Raw genomic sequence first — 13,412 nt, 5'->3', positions numbered from 1 at the left:
GAGAGATGAAGTACTTTCTTCAAGATCATAAGGCTGATGTATGGTGGGATTGGGATTTGCATCCAGATCTGTTTGATTGCCAGAATCAAGCTTGTAACCAGTCTCCTCCCATACTTCCTACATCTAGCTCTTGCTGCTTAAATGAAACTGTGAAAAATGATTTGCCTCTTCCTGTGCCCACCTTCTGCAGATACTTATTCTTCTGGACTTTTCATTCTCCATCTGAGCACCACATGGAGAACTCTATAGGCTCCATAACTGTAGAGACTGATTTCAGATTTTCCTTTAGTATAGAATACCAGCTTATTTGGCATCTTGACTTTCTGCCCCTACAAACAATGAGGCAAATTTAGGTTGAGAATTTATAATATGTTTCCATCATAAACATATTAGCTTTGGCAAATGATTACAAACTTCTTTGAAATAGAAGGGGAGAAAGAAATCTCTCTGAGAGCTATGAGGATGTCCCTGAAGTTTGAATGGAAGGAAGAACGAGGCCCGAATTTCAAGTTAGCTTCCAAACTTTAGGTGAGAACTGGCCAAGTGAGGATTCCCTGCTTGTTCTGCAACATGATAAATAATTTCTAGCTGAAGACAAAGGGCCTCTAATATTCTTCAGATTAACAAAGAGTGAGAAGAGAGAAAAAAAGGCTTCTGTATGGGAGATCGAGTGATGCATGTTTATAATGCTCTCAAGAATCCTCAATGAAGCTCCGTAGAATGAAAACACATGCAAGCCAACACAATTGGCACAATGATAGAGACAAGATTATTAAATATGTTTTTGAGGGAAATATTGACACATAATCAAGGGGGTGATTCCAGGGCAACTTTGAGTCTGTTGTAATGCTGAAGTTCTCAACAAATGGAACTAATAAGATTTTGCCCGAGTTTATCAGTTGAGGAGACTCATGAGTGTTAATCTAGTGCTCATGTGTAAATCTTAAACTCTCAGTTTTAGGATTTGAACTCCCCCTTTCTCTCTTTTCTCTTTTTCCTGCTTCTTGAATTTTACATAAATACAATCTGTTTATTGTTGAAAAGGTAGGAAGTACAAATGAGCAGAGAAAAAAAAAATCACCTATAATCTTACCACTAATCAGTTATCACAATGACTATATGGGCAACTCTCCTGATGGTCTTTGCCTTCCTCCTATGTAAATAAAATGTATGTGCGTGTGTGTGTGTGTGTGGAGGGGGGTGTATTTAAGAGTGTGTGTGTTTTTATGTACAGTTCTAACATAGTTTATGATGCCATAAGATAGGGATCCCTAATGTATTTGGGATCATGGCACAAGATGGGGAGGACCTTAGTTGAAATCTGGGTGACAGATGCCCTGCCAAGGCATGGTACGCTCTTGTCAATTGTTTTTTCTTCTGGGTCTAAGTCTCTCCAACTTTTCACTTTTGAGACCTCCCGGAGATGGGACGTCTGAACCTGTGACTGGAGAGTGATCTTTTGCATATAAGTCCCAAAGGTGACTCGGGCTTAAGGCCTTAGCTGGAAACAGCCAGAACAATATTTCCCAGACCCACAGCTGTGCAGGTTACAATCCCCAGACGCCTCTGACTGTGGCTGTGATTACAGAGAGCAGTTTACTCTCCCTGGATCATGTGAGCCCTGGAAAGGCTACACCTTTCGTAAACTGAGAATCAGGATGCTGAATAGAAGCTGCTAGCAGAAGAAGCGGCTTTATTTTATTTAGATGGTTCCATGCCATTCAGCTAACTCACAGGCCACTGAAGAGTCTTTTCTCCATTTAGTGTACTTAGTTGCATGCCACCGAAATGAAGTCTGACTGATTTAAGCAAAAGAGAACATTGCTGAAAGGCAATTGCTGGCAAGGTGAGAGAATGAGGCTTAGAACGTGGGCAGCAGGGGCACTAAGCAGGTAGAGAATATTGGCAAACTGTGCCCCAAATGATCTGGTGAGGCCTTGCCTGCTTCTCTGCCTCTAGCACCAAAGGCCAAGCCTTTTCTTTGCTTTTTTTTTTTTTAATGGCGATATCAAGAAACTTTTATTGAATACCTAAATATTTTAAAAGAAAAAGTACTTTCTATAAATTCCCATTCTGTTAATGGGCATTTTGTCAGAAAAAAGCTATCATAAATATTGGCTTCTAAACACTTAATTCACCAATATACATTAAGGACGCAATTAGTAAGCCTGCTAGATTGTGGAACTTCTCTCGCTATCACTAATTTATCATGGTGCTACTTAAGATAATTCTCTGAGGCCAAGCTTTTTCTTCACCATTGCAGGACTTGTGGTAAGGGTACAGATGGAGACCCAGTACCATATGTCTAAATATTGAAAAATTATAAATAAGGTATAAATCAATGAACAATGCATTAAATAAAATGTGTTAAATCCTCCTTTCTTTATAGTCTCACCTTGTACACACTCGACAGAGTTCGTTGTACATGTTGTGTGCTCAGAAAACAGTTACGAATTGATTTCTTTTTGTTCACCTTGAGTTTGATTCAGTTAAAATCATACAACAAATATGAGCTGTTATGCTTGGAGCTGCAAGGCATGTGTGACGAGACACGGTTGCTCTGCAGAACGCGCTACAATGAGTGAGCCGCTCCTGAGGGGACAGAGACAGCACTGCCTCCTTCTCCCATCTTCTCAGCAGGGAAAACAACTCTGCTTACGTCTGGGCATGTGTTTTAATGGAAGTCTATAAGCCTTTCCGTTTTTCCTTTGGCGGGCGGCCAGCACGCTCCTGGTGACTTGCCCACCGAGACTTTCCCTTTGATTTGTGAGTAAGAAGTGCTCCTGGTTTGACCCATTTTATTTCCCAGCTGGGACCTGCCTGGTGTTCACGTTCCCCTCTACTCCTGCACCTCCTCTTCCAGAGTCTCAGACCCTCACCTGCGCCCCAGGGGACTCCACACCTACCCTCCCCGCAAGCGGTGAAGCTGTAAAGGGACACCAAGTCTCCATGCTCCCTGACTCCCTTTGGTCCCATCCTCCCCATCTTTTGGTTTCGAGCCATATGCTAAAGTCAGGCCTTCCCCAGGGATTCAGCTTTTATGGGCCACATAAAGGAAAAGCAGGGGCTTCCCTTGTTGTGCAGTGGTTAAGAATCTGCCTGCCAATGCAGGGGACACGGGTTTGTGCCCTGGTCCGAGAAATTCCCATATCCTGCAGAGCAACTAAGCCCGTGCGCCACAACTGCTGAGCCTGCGCTCTGGAGCCTGTGAGCTACAACTACTGAAGCCCGTGCGCCTAGAGCCCGTGCTCTGCAACAAGAGAAGTCACCGCAGTGAGAAGCCCGCGCACCGCAACGAAGAGTAGCCCCCGCTCACCACAACTAAAGAAAGCCAGCGCGCAGCAACGAAGACCCAACGCAGCCAAAAATTAATTAATTAATTAATTAAAAAAAAAAAAAAAAAGGAAAAGCAGATTCACGTTAAAGGATGCTGGGCTAGTACTGGTATCCTAAAATCTGGAAGAGAAAAGCCCTAATTTATCACCTCAACATGCTGTCCCTAGATAATAACAAAGCCAGGGGATGTCTGCCTCATTGATAAAGATAAAATGAATCTTCCTATATCTATATACAGTTTACAGGTGCTTTTACATATGCCATCTTATTTATTTCTTCAAGAAATCTGTAAGTTAGGAGGAATAGGTAGTATTATTTCCCTTTTACACATAGCGAAAGAGGAGGCGCTCAAAGCTTGTCTGTGAGCACACATCTGACAGCTAGAACGCAAACTCATGTCTTCTGACTACAAATCTCTTATTATGCTATTCTGTTATCACACCACTCAAAGTTACAAGGTTTTAGGTAAACCATATGTGCCACAATTTCCACGTAAATATAATAACCATGTATTATAAAGTACTCATTTGTATAATAAGCACATACACCATATTGGTCTTATCCCCACTCACCCTTGGTCAACTCCCCTCACACCACCACACACATTTGTAGTGTACCTGTCACTGTTGCCATTTTCCATCATCTTGTGCAATAGTTTGATTCACACATTTTTCTTGCACTGGAATATAAGCTCCATGAGGGGAGGGAGCATATCAGATTTTGCACATCTTGAATTCCCAGTAAAGTTCTTAACTCACATTAGGTGCTCAATAAATATTTGCTGAATGAATGAATGAAAAATCAAAGTGAAACAGCTAGTGCTTGGATTTGGGGCTCCACTCTCAACCAGAAATCAGTGGGGCCCATGAGAGACTGAAGGCCAAAGGAAAATATTCATAAAAGTGTTTATAGGTTGTTCTTGGACCCTGGGGTTATAAGGGGAGAAAGCGGGGCATCTTTCCAACTCATATGAACGGGAATGCGTGTGGCTCTTACTCCTGGGAGGTCCTTCTGTGGCTCTTTCTTTTCCTTCCCTTGGTTGGAGGTTGAGGAAGGAGAGCTAGGGCAGGGTGTAGAAGAGCAATGCGGCCCCTGAGTAGGTGAGACCTGGCAGTGTTACCTCTTCTGGGCCTCTGGAGCTGCCGGCACTCAGAGGGCGTGGCCTCTCTTCTGGATCCCTGACCCAAGTCCAGAGGCCACGTCCAGGCCAAAGTCAATTCAGCTGCTGCCTTGGGCATGGAGAGAGGTTTTTATTGCAACACCTGAGCCTTCGGGCGCATCTGCCATCTATTTCTTTTGGCATCGCCAGAAGAAAAGAAAACTCTTCCACTCCAGATACTGACAAACCCAATCATTCTCCTTCAAGGGGAAAGGAGGAAAACTTTTATGCTTTGGAGAGACTTACCTTAAACGGATGGGGAAACACGTTACACATCTGTATCAAGTCTGTGTTTGCTATTCTTGCAGTTGGCTCCTCCGAATGACTTTTCACAAACTGCAAATGAAATAAATATTATCTAAAAAGTGACCAAAGCATTCATGTATCTAAATATAAAACTGGATCTAGATTATGAACAAATGTAAACTCAAGATCAGCCCACATCAAAGACTTGCTCTTAATGAGCACGTATCCATCAACACTTATTCAGAATGAACCACACAAGATGCTCTGCTCTGAGCAGTTAGTGTTTTTAAAGGTCTCTCAGAAGCTTGGCTAAAGTCATTCATGTTCTCTGGTTCCTGCCACAGGTGGGGCAGAAGCAGAGTCACCTATTTTAGTCTGCCAGGCTGACAGCCAGATTCCTTTGGGATGCCGCCCTGAAGGGTCAGGTCTGCTTTGAAGATTTTTCTTTTTGCTATTGGTTTTAAGTAATTTTATTATGATGTGTCTTGGTAAAGTTTTATTTCTTGTACTTGACGTTCATTGAGCTTTGGATTGGTGGCTTTATAGTTTTCATTTTGGGTAGTGTCTCCATGGTTACTAATATTTTCTTCTGCAATATTTAATATACCATGAATCTCATCCAGTGTATTTTCCATCTCAGACATTTTAGTTTTCATCTCTAGAATTTTGATTTTCTAAAATTATCTTCCATGTCTCCACTTAACATATTCTGTCTTTCCTCAGGCTTTTGAACATATGGAACACAGTTATATAATTGTTTCAATGTATTTGTCTGCTCATTCACACAACTGTGTCAGTTCTGAGTCAATTTTGATTGATTGATTTCTTTTTCCTCACCGTGGGTTACATTTTTCTACTTCTTTGCATATCTAGTCATTTTATTAGATGCCAGATAGTGTGGATTTTAATTCATTTGGTGCTGGATATTTTTATATTCCTGCGAACATTCTCGAGCTTTGTTTTGAGATGCAGTTTAGTTAATTGGAAACAATTTGATCCTTTTGGTCTTGTTTATAAGATTTGTTAGGAGGGACGAGAGCATCGTTTATTCTAGGGTTCATTATTTATCACTGTTGAGGCAAGACCTTTCGGAGAACTCTACCTGGTGCTCCATGAATTATGAGATTTTTCAGTGTAGCTGGCAAGAGTGGGCACTCACTCCTGCCTCTGTGAGCTCTGGGAGCTATTCTCTCAAATCCTTTTGGGTAACCTCAGATGTTTCCTCAAACACATACACTGATCAGCACTCTGCTGATACTTGAGGGGACATTTCTACACATCTCTGGACTCCTCTGTGTAACTCTTTTTCTCAGGTCCTCTGCCCTGTGAACTCCAGCTTCCTTGATCTCCCTGGTCTCTCACCTTTGCCTCCTTCACCCAGGGTATGTGTGGGCTCTACTGTGTTTCCCCCACCCTGCTGCAGCCTGGAAACTCCAGCAAGGGAATAATCTGGGGCAATTTTAGAGCTTATCATGCTGGTTTCTTGTCTCCCAAGGATCACTGTTACCTGATGTCTAATGTCCTGGAAACTGCTGCACCATATATCTGTCCAGGTTTTTAGTTGTTTCATGTAAGAGGGTAAATCTAGTCCTTGTTATTCCATATCAGCTGGAAGTGGAGGTCTGCCATCAGTAATTTAAAAAAAATTTATTTATTGAAGTATAGTTGATTTACAATGTTGTGTTAGTTTCTGTTATAGAGCAAAGTGATTCAGATATACATATACTTTTTATATACTTTATGAATATGAAAATAATATGAAAAAGTATATATATTATAAATGATATATATATATTTTTTCATATTCTTTTCCATTATGGTTTATTACAGGATATTGAATATAGTTCCCTGTGCTCTACAGTAGGACCTTGTTGTTTATCCATTCTATATATAATAGTTTGCATCTCCTAATTCCAAACTCCCAATTCTTCCCTCCTCCACCCCCTCCTTGGCAACCACAAGTCTGTTCTCTATATCTGTGAGTCTGTGTCCATTTCATGGACATTCATTTATGTCATATTTTAGATTCCACATATAAGTGACATAATATGGTATTTGTCTTTCTCTTTCTGACTTACTTCACTTAGTATGATAATCTCTAGGTCCATCCATGTTGCTGCAAATGGCATTATTTCATTCTTGTTTATGGCCGAGTAATATTCCATTGTATATATGTACCACATCTTCTTTATCCATTCATCTGTTGATAGACAAATTTAGGTTGCTTCCATGTCTTGGCTTTTGTGAATAGTGCCATCGCTCATTTTTAAGGGCTCTTTAAATATTAAAAGTAGTAACCCTTTTCTCCCCATCCCATATGGTGGAATTTTTCCTCTGGATTTTAATTTTGTTTTGCTTTGTTTTATTTTATGGTCATTTTTGGTGTATAGGAATTTTGCATTACAATTTTTTATATAGTCAAAACTAGTAGTTTTTCATGTTTCTGACATTGATATGATACTTAAAAGTCTTTCTCCCCAAGATTATAATTTCCACTGCCTTTTAAAAATCATATACTAAATTCTTACAAACTCTCGAGATTTATATTTTGATCAATTTATCTGTTATTTAATTCTTCAGTAGGTATAATTTAATAATTGTAGCTATTTAATATAGAGAAGGCAAATGATATGATAGACATTGCTAACTGTCCTTCAAAACCCATTTTTGGGACTTCCTTGGCGGTCCAGTGGTTAAGACTCCACGCTTCCACTGCAGGGGGTGCGGGTCCGATGCCAGATTGGGGAACCAAGATCCCACATGCCACGTGGCGTGGCCAAAAAAAACCCAATAATAATAAAAGATAAAATATTTTTAAAAAACCACTCTCACCTTCTTTTATACTAATAAAACCCTCAGTTTTTAAGTGAGTACCTGCTGCCGAGAATAATGACTACAGTTCCAAACCTCCCTGGAAGTTAAGTGTGGCTGTATGATTGATATCTGGCCAATGGATTTTAAGAAGAAGTGATGTGTTCAACTTCTGGGGAGAGTTCTGAAGGAAAGGAACACGCCCTCCCCCCCCTTCCTTTTTCCTCCTGCAGACAATCACCGCTGAAGTTTGAGCAGCCATCTTGGACCCGAGGGGAAGCCACGCACTGGGAGTGACAGAGTAATAAGGTGAAAAGAGCCAAATCCCCAGATACAAGAAGGGTTAGGTCAACCCTATACCTCTTACCTCGGGGTTCTGCCTACTTGAGAGAAAAATAGTCTAATTTTGTTTTTGCCACTGTTATTTGGGATTTTCTATTAATCAGAATTCAACTTAAACCTGACTGATAAAAACTTTAGAATTATTTTAACAAAAACAAATCCCATTGAGATTTCAATGGAAATTACAGTAAATTTACATATTAATTGAATGAGCGTTGATTTCTTAACAATATTGTCTTCCTATCCAGGAACATGCTCTGTGCTTTCATTTATTCATGCCTTCTTTTATGTTATTATAAACATTTAAAAAATCAAAAAACTATTTTCTTAGTTTTTCATGTTGTGTGTTTCAAGCATGTATTACTCTTTGAATTATAAAATGGAAATAAAACCAAATGAATTAAAGTATTATAGAACAATGGAGAAATGTAAACCCAGGGTGAGCCTAAATCAAGGAAAACTATCTCTTTCTAAGTATAATTTTTTTGTTTGTTTGAAAATTTCATGAAATTTCCCCCTCAACGTGATTTCCAGAAAGCAAGTTGATGGCTGTTGAACAATCCAGTGTTCCTCAAAGCAGCCCTTTTAAGCATAATTGCTTACCAGAAGTGCTTGGAAATTCATTTGCACTGTATACTTCTATTCTGGTGTCTTACTTCTTAATAGGATCTCCTCCTCCTTAACTAAAAGCGGTAGGTGATTTTTCTGACCAGTAAAGACAGAGGATGGAATGCATAAGGTTTCACTAGCTATCAGGCTTCACAGCTAAGAAGACACCTTGGTACTTCTAATCAGAGGAGCTGAGTTTGAGACTTGGAGTAAGTAAGTTCCTAAGAGTTGTAAGACTATGAACAGGTCACTTACCACCCTGGAGCCCCACTTTCCTCATGTATATACATGTTTATAAGTTGGGAATGATAAAAATACTAGCTTAAACTTCTTTACAACTTTGCTGTAAAAGCAATGAGAGCATGGTATGAAAATGTTTTATAAATGATAAAGTCTATATAAATGTTAAGAATGGGTTGGTCTTTTGTAACCATAAAATAGCGTATTTCTCATTATCTTCAGCCATGGTTTTTTATTTTTTCAAGTGCAAGGATCCTTCTTTAAGGTAAAAAATTTATATGAACCCTCTTACAAATTGTGGTATTTTTATTAGCTCTTGGTTGAGGAAATAAATGGGATAGATATTATCAATACTTTAGTAACAGTTGTGAATGAATATTTTTCAATCTCAACAGCACTGGAAGTAGTAGAAATTATATGAGTAATTCATATTACCTGTTCAGTCTATAGGTAATATTGTTGAGGATTCTTTTTGCAGCAAGAAACAGAAAACTTAAAACACATTGGCCTAAACATAAGGAAGTACCTCATTAATAGCTGTGCAGAAGTAAGACAGGATTCAGGCTCGGGGGATTCATGTGCCCAATGATGTCAGGAACAGGTTCTTTACAACTCTTCTCAATGCTGGCTTCCTCCTCAATTAAGTGGCAAAATAGCTGCAGCAGCTCCAGCACTCACCACCAGACGTGCCATTGTCCCTGGAAAAAGAGAGACAATGTATTTTTAAAAGTCTGTTTTAACAGAAAGAAACTTTCCCTATAATCTTCCTTCCTTTCTGATGACCTCTAACCATAACTTAATTGCCATAAATTTCAGGTCCATTTCTGAAATCACTGTAAATGTAAATGAGATTATTTTATATCAGTCTCCTTAAAGCTATGGGTACCTCATTCTCCTGAGGCAATAGTGTTTTGGGGAGCAGTGGATATCTGGACAAAATTGGTATTTGCTTAGTGTAGCAGAGATGATTGATACCTGCCCTCATCTTGTTAGGCACCATTTTGATGCATGCTGATAACTTCCTAGGCAAGTGTCTGTTACTCTCTCTCTCTCTCTCTCTCTCTCTCTCTCTCTCTCTCGGAGGGATTTCTCTGGAATTTGCTCTATCTGAGGGATTTCACAAGAACGTGTTTGGCTTGCATGTGGGGCAGACTGAAAAGTGCTGAGGAATTGATTCTCCTGGAAGCAGCCCTCAGTCACTGATGGATGAGAATTTATGTTGTCCCTTGGAGGGAAAACTCTTAAGTATGTTCCACCATCTCCTTTAGGTCCCCAGGGGTACCGAGTTCGTTGCTCACAGTGATAATTGGCTCATCAACGCACTGTATTTACTTCCTTCCCTTCCCTTCCTGTGTCACGTCCTCACACTCTTACCAGTGTTTCCTCACATCACCTCTCAGACAAACCCCTAGCCCACAAATCCCTGCCTCAGCGTCTGCTACTGCGGGAGCTCAACCTAAGTTGGTAGGAAGGAAGAAGGAAGAAAGAATTCTGTGCAGGGAGCTAACAGTGTCCAGTACAAGCACATGGAGAGCCTGGAACCACTTGTAAAACCCCTCAGGGTACATATTTATTGGTCTCCAACCATAGTCTCCCCAAATGACCCCCAAACTAAGACTGAGACTCAGTATTCCCAAGAATATGTACAAGCCTGAAAACTTCTGACAAAATGCAAAATTGTGTACCTTCTGGAAACTTGATGGCTATAATTATTAGTAGATATAAAGTCTTCTGAATAAGCCTCTGAGACTTCATTAGCCAGAATGCTTCAGACTGAAACTTTTTGAATATAGATTTGCTTTCCAGTGTTTCTGTCTTTCCCTTCCTGAGAAAAATGTGTTTATCTCTGGAGATTTGGGGTTATTTGAGATTTGGATTGTTTTCCTAAATCTGCTTCATAGGGATTTGGGGTATTGTTATTATGTGATACTTTTAAAAAGAATGATACTTTTAAAAATAATTTTATTTCTTCAAATAAAGTCTTTGTGGCTCACTGGTTTACAATATTCCTGGAGCTTTTAACTTTAAAATATAAAGTTCAAAAGGGATATAACCACTAGATGGATAGGAAAAATTGAAAGCTTGATTTTCATCAACTAAAATTGGAAACCAGAGCTTTATCACTTATATTTTCACAGATGCCATGTGTTGGGAACCTTGGACATCTGGGATGTGGGCGTCTCAGCCTTTCTTCAGCTTCTTACTAGAAACTGAGGAGTTTTCTTGACAGCAGTAATAAATCAAACATCCATAAGAAGCAAAGAGATAATTGAAGTGAAACACAAACTGTAAAATGTTCTCCCTAAAATTATGACAGCATTTTCTCAGTGGTTTCTTTCCTTGGATCTGCTAGAGTCATGAGTTTTCAGGAGAATGCATGAATTGGAGATGTCAAAATTATTTGCTTTTGTGGAAATTTTAATTTGTTCACAGTGTACACAGATGGAAGTTAACTTACAGAGCACATCCCACGAACTCTAGGTAGCCAAATTTGTCTTAGGCTATTACAAATTCATGGTAGTTTTTGACTTTCTGAATTTAAATTTTTGACCTGTTTTAGTGTAAATGTCCTTCAACGGTATAATAAACATTCTAAAGGGATTTGCTATACTCCAAAGGAAATAAATGAGTATTCTGAGAATTTCATTCTGACGAACTGAATGATGTATTTGATGTACTGAAAGTTAGATATAGCTGTTGAACCGTGGACTTTTTTGTAGGAGGACCCTGAGATTGCTATTTTCTGTGGCATCATATTCATAAACAATTTCTTTTCAGTTGGATGCTTCTCATATATTTTCATCTGATTTTTTTTTTTTTTTTTTTGCTAAGGGTAAAAGATTTGCTTGGCTATATTGGGAATCAATAATTTAAAACATTTTAGATTGATTAAGTAATATTTAAAAATAAAACTAATTAATAGCTATTTTATGACTTTCCCCCAAATTTCAGAAGCAGCAACTCTTTCGTGAAGAGGAAAAATTGTTGCCAGTACTCACATAAGATTATTTAGTTTTAATGCGATTCCTCTAGGAAGAACTATAAAAATGGTTGATCTTTCTTCCTTTTTACAGATTGAAATCATCAGCCATTGCTTCTTCCTCATTGCTCTCAGGGCAGTCTTAACCAGCTTCTCGAAGTCAGAATGCACTTGAGGAGGCTGAATATCTCCATAAAATGGTGGCTTAATCAATGAAAATGAAATATTTTAAAAATTAAACTGGCAGAATGATTCCCTTAGTTGTAGCACATTTAAGCATGATCAAATGAGACAACACATTAGAATGCAGTTTTGAAAAACTACAAATTCATGACTGTTCACAATCCACACAAATTCATTATTGTTACTCTCATCGTACACCTCCATATTGAGTTAAACAAAACATTATTTCTCAAGCTTGAGGCATAAACATCATTCCATATGTTAATTTGAATGCAGGGTTTTGGAGCTTGTTTGATCTGTTTAGAGATTCCTTAATATTTTTGCATAATCCATTTCTATTGCCCATAAAATCTCCTTTGATTCCAGAGCAATATGCTCTCACAATATTTCCAGACTTGTTCTAGCTAAGGGGAACAAATCTGTTATTATTCACACACACCTACCCCATTCACAAAGATCTGAGGTAGAAACCTAGGGGAAACTACTGGTTGCCTACCTAGTACCCATTGCATCCCTTTCCCTCAAATATGATTCCAGTTTCGATTAGGCAAACCCCCCTGCACCTTTCCCTGCACAGTTCAAAAAACTGCCCCTGTCCCTCCCTCTAATGGTATAACCTGTGATATAGGTTGGTGATGGAAATCCTGGAACTTGGAAGCTTCTGTGAGGGTTTTCTGCTATCAAAAGGTGGAGATTTGGAGGAGGAGATCCTTTGTTTAGAAGAGTACACTAACTGGGGGTATTTGGAGATGCAAAGTTAGACCCAGAGAATAGTTTAGCGTGTGTGTGTGTGTGTGTGTGTGTGTGTGTGCGCATGCGTGCGATGTGGTAGGTGAGTAACGGCATTATGTCAGAAAGTAAGCACTATTTAGGAGGGTTGAAGCTGGGGACTCGAGTTCAGAGGAAAAGGGTCTCAGGAGGGTAGAGGAAGGCAAGACGTTGGTGACAAGCTGCAGTCTGGGGGACAGAGCATGACCAGCAGGAAAAAATTCCCTATCCCAGGGAACAACCAAGGGATGTCTAATACAGTTTTCTTTGTTGCCATTTACCTTACTGTATTGGCAGTTCCTCCTACGTCCCCAACTTTTAGTCAAAACAGGCGATGCACAACAACCCTGGGTTCGTGAGTCTTTGGGGTATAAAGTGTGTTGGGTTGTGTTCAGCAAGGCATGAGATAGGACAGTGAGAGAGGGCGACCTCTGTAGAGCTGAATGTGATGGCCGGAAAGAAGGCTCAGCCTGGACGGGTCTACAGAATGAAAATCTCCCCCTGCTCCCCTAGCAATTCCTGGCAGGGGTTGGAGTCTTTCCCACAGCACGTGGGATGCGGGTTCCAGCCATTTCATTTGGATGTTAAAGGGTAACACCAGAAACCTGGGGAATCTGGGGACACCGGGTTACAAACAGAATCAAGCTCATTATGTACATTCAAACATATATTTGTGTCTTTGCTGGAGTCATTCTTTTTGTTTTAGTCCTATGCCATTTTCTTCCCCAGCAGATAAAC

This window comes from Balaenoptera physalus (genome assembly GCF_965194825.1).
Source record: "Balaenoptera physalus genome assembly, chromosome: 5".
Taxonomy (NCBI): Eukaryota; Metazoa; Chordata; class Mammalia; order Artiodactyla; family Balaenopteridae; genus Balaenoptera; species Balaenoptera physalus.
This window is presented reverse-complemented; position numbering follows the sequence as displayed.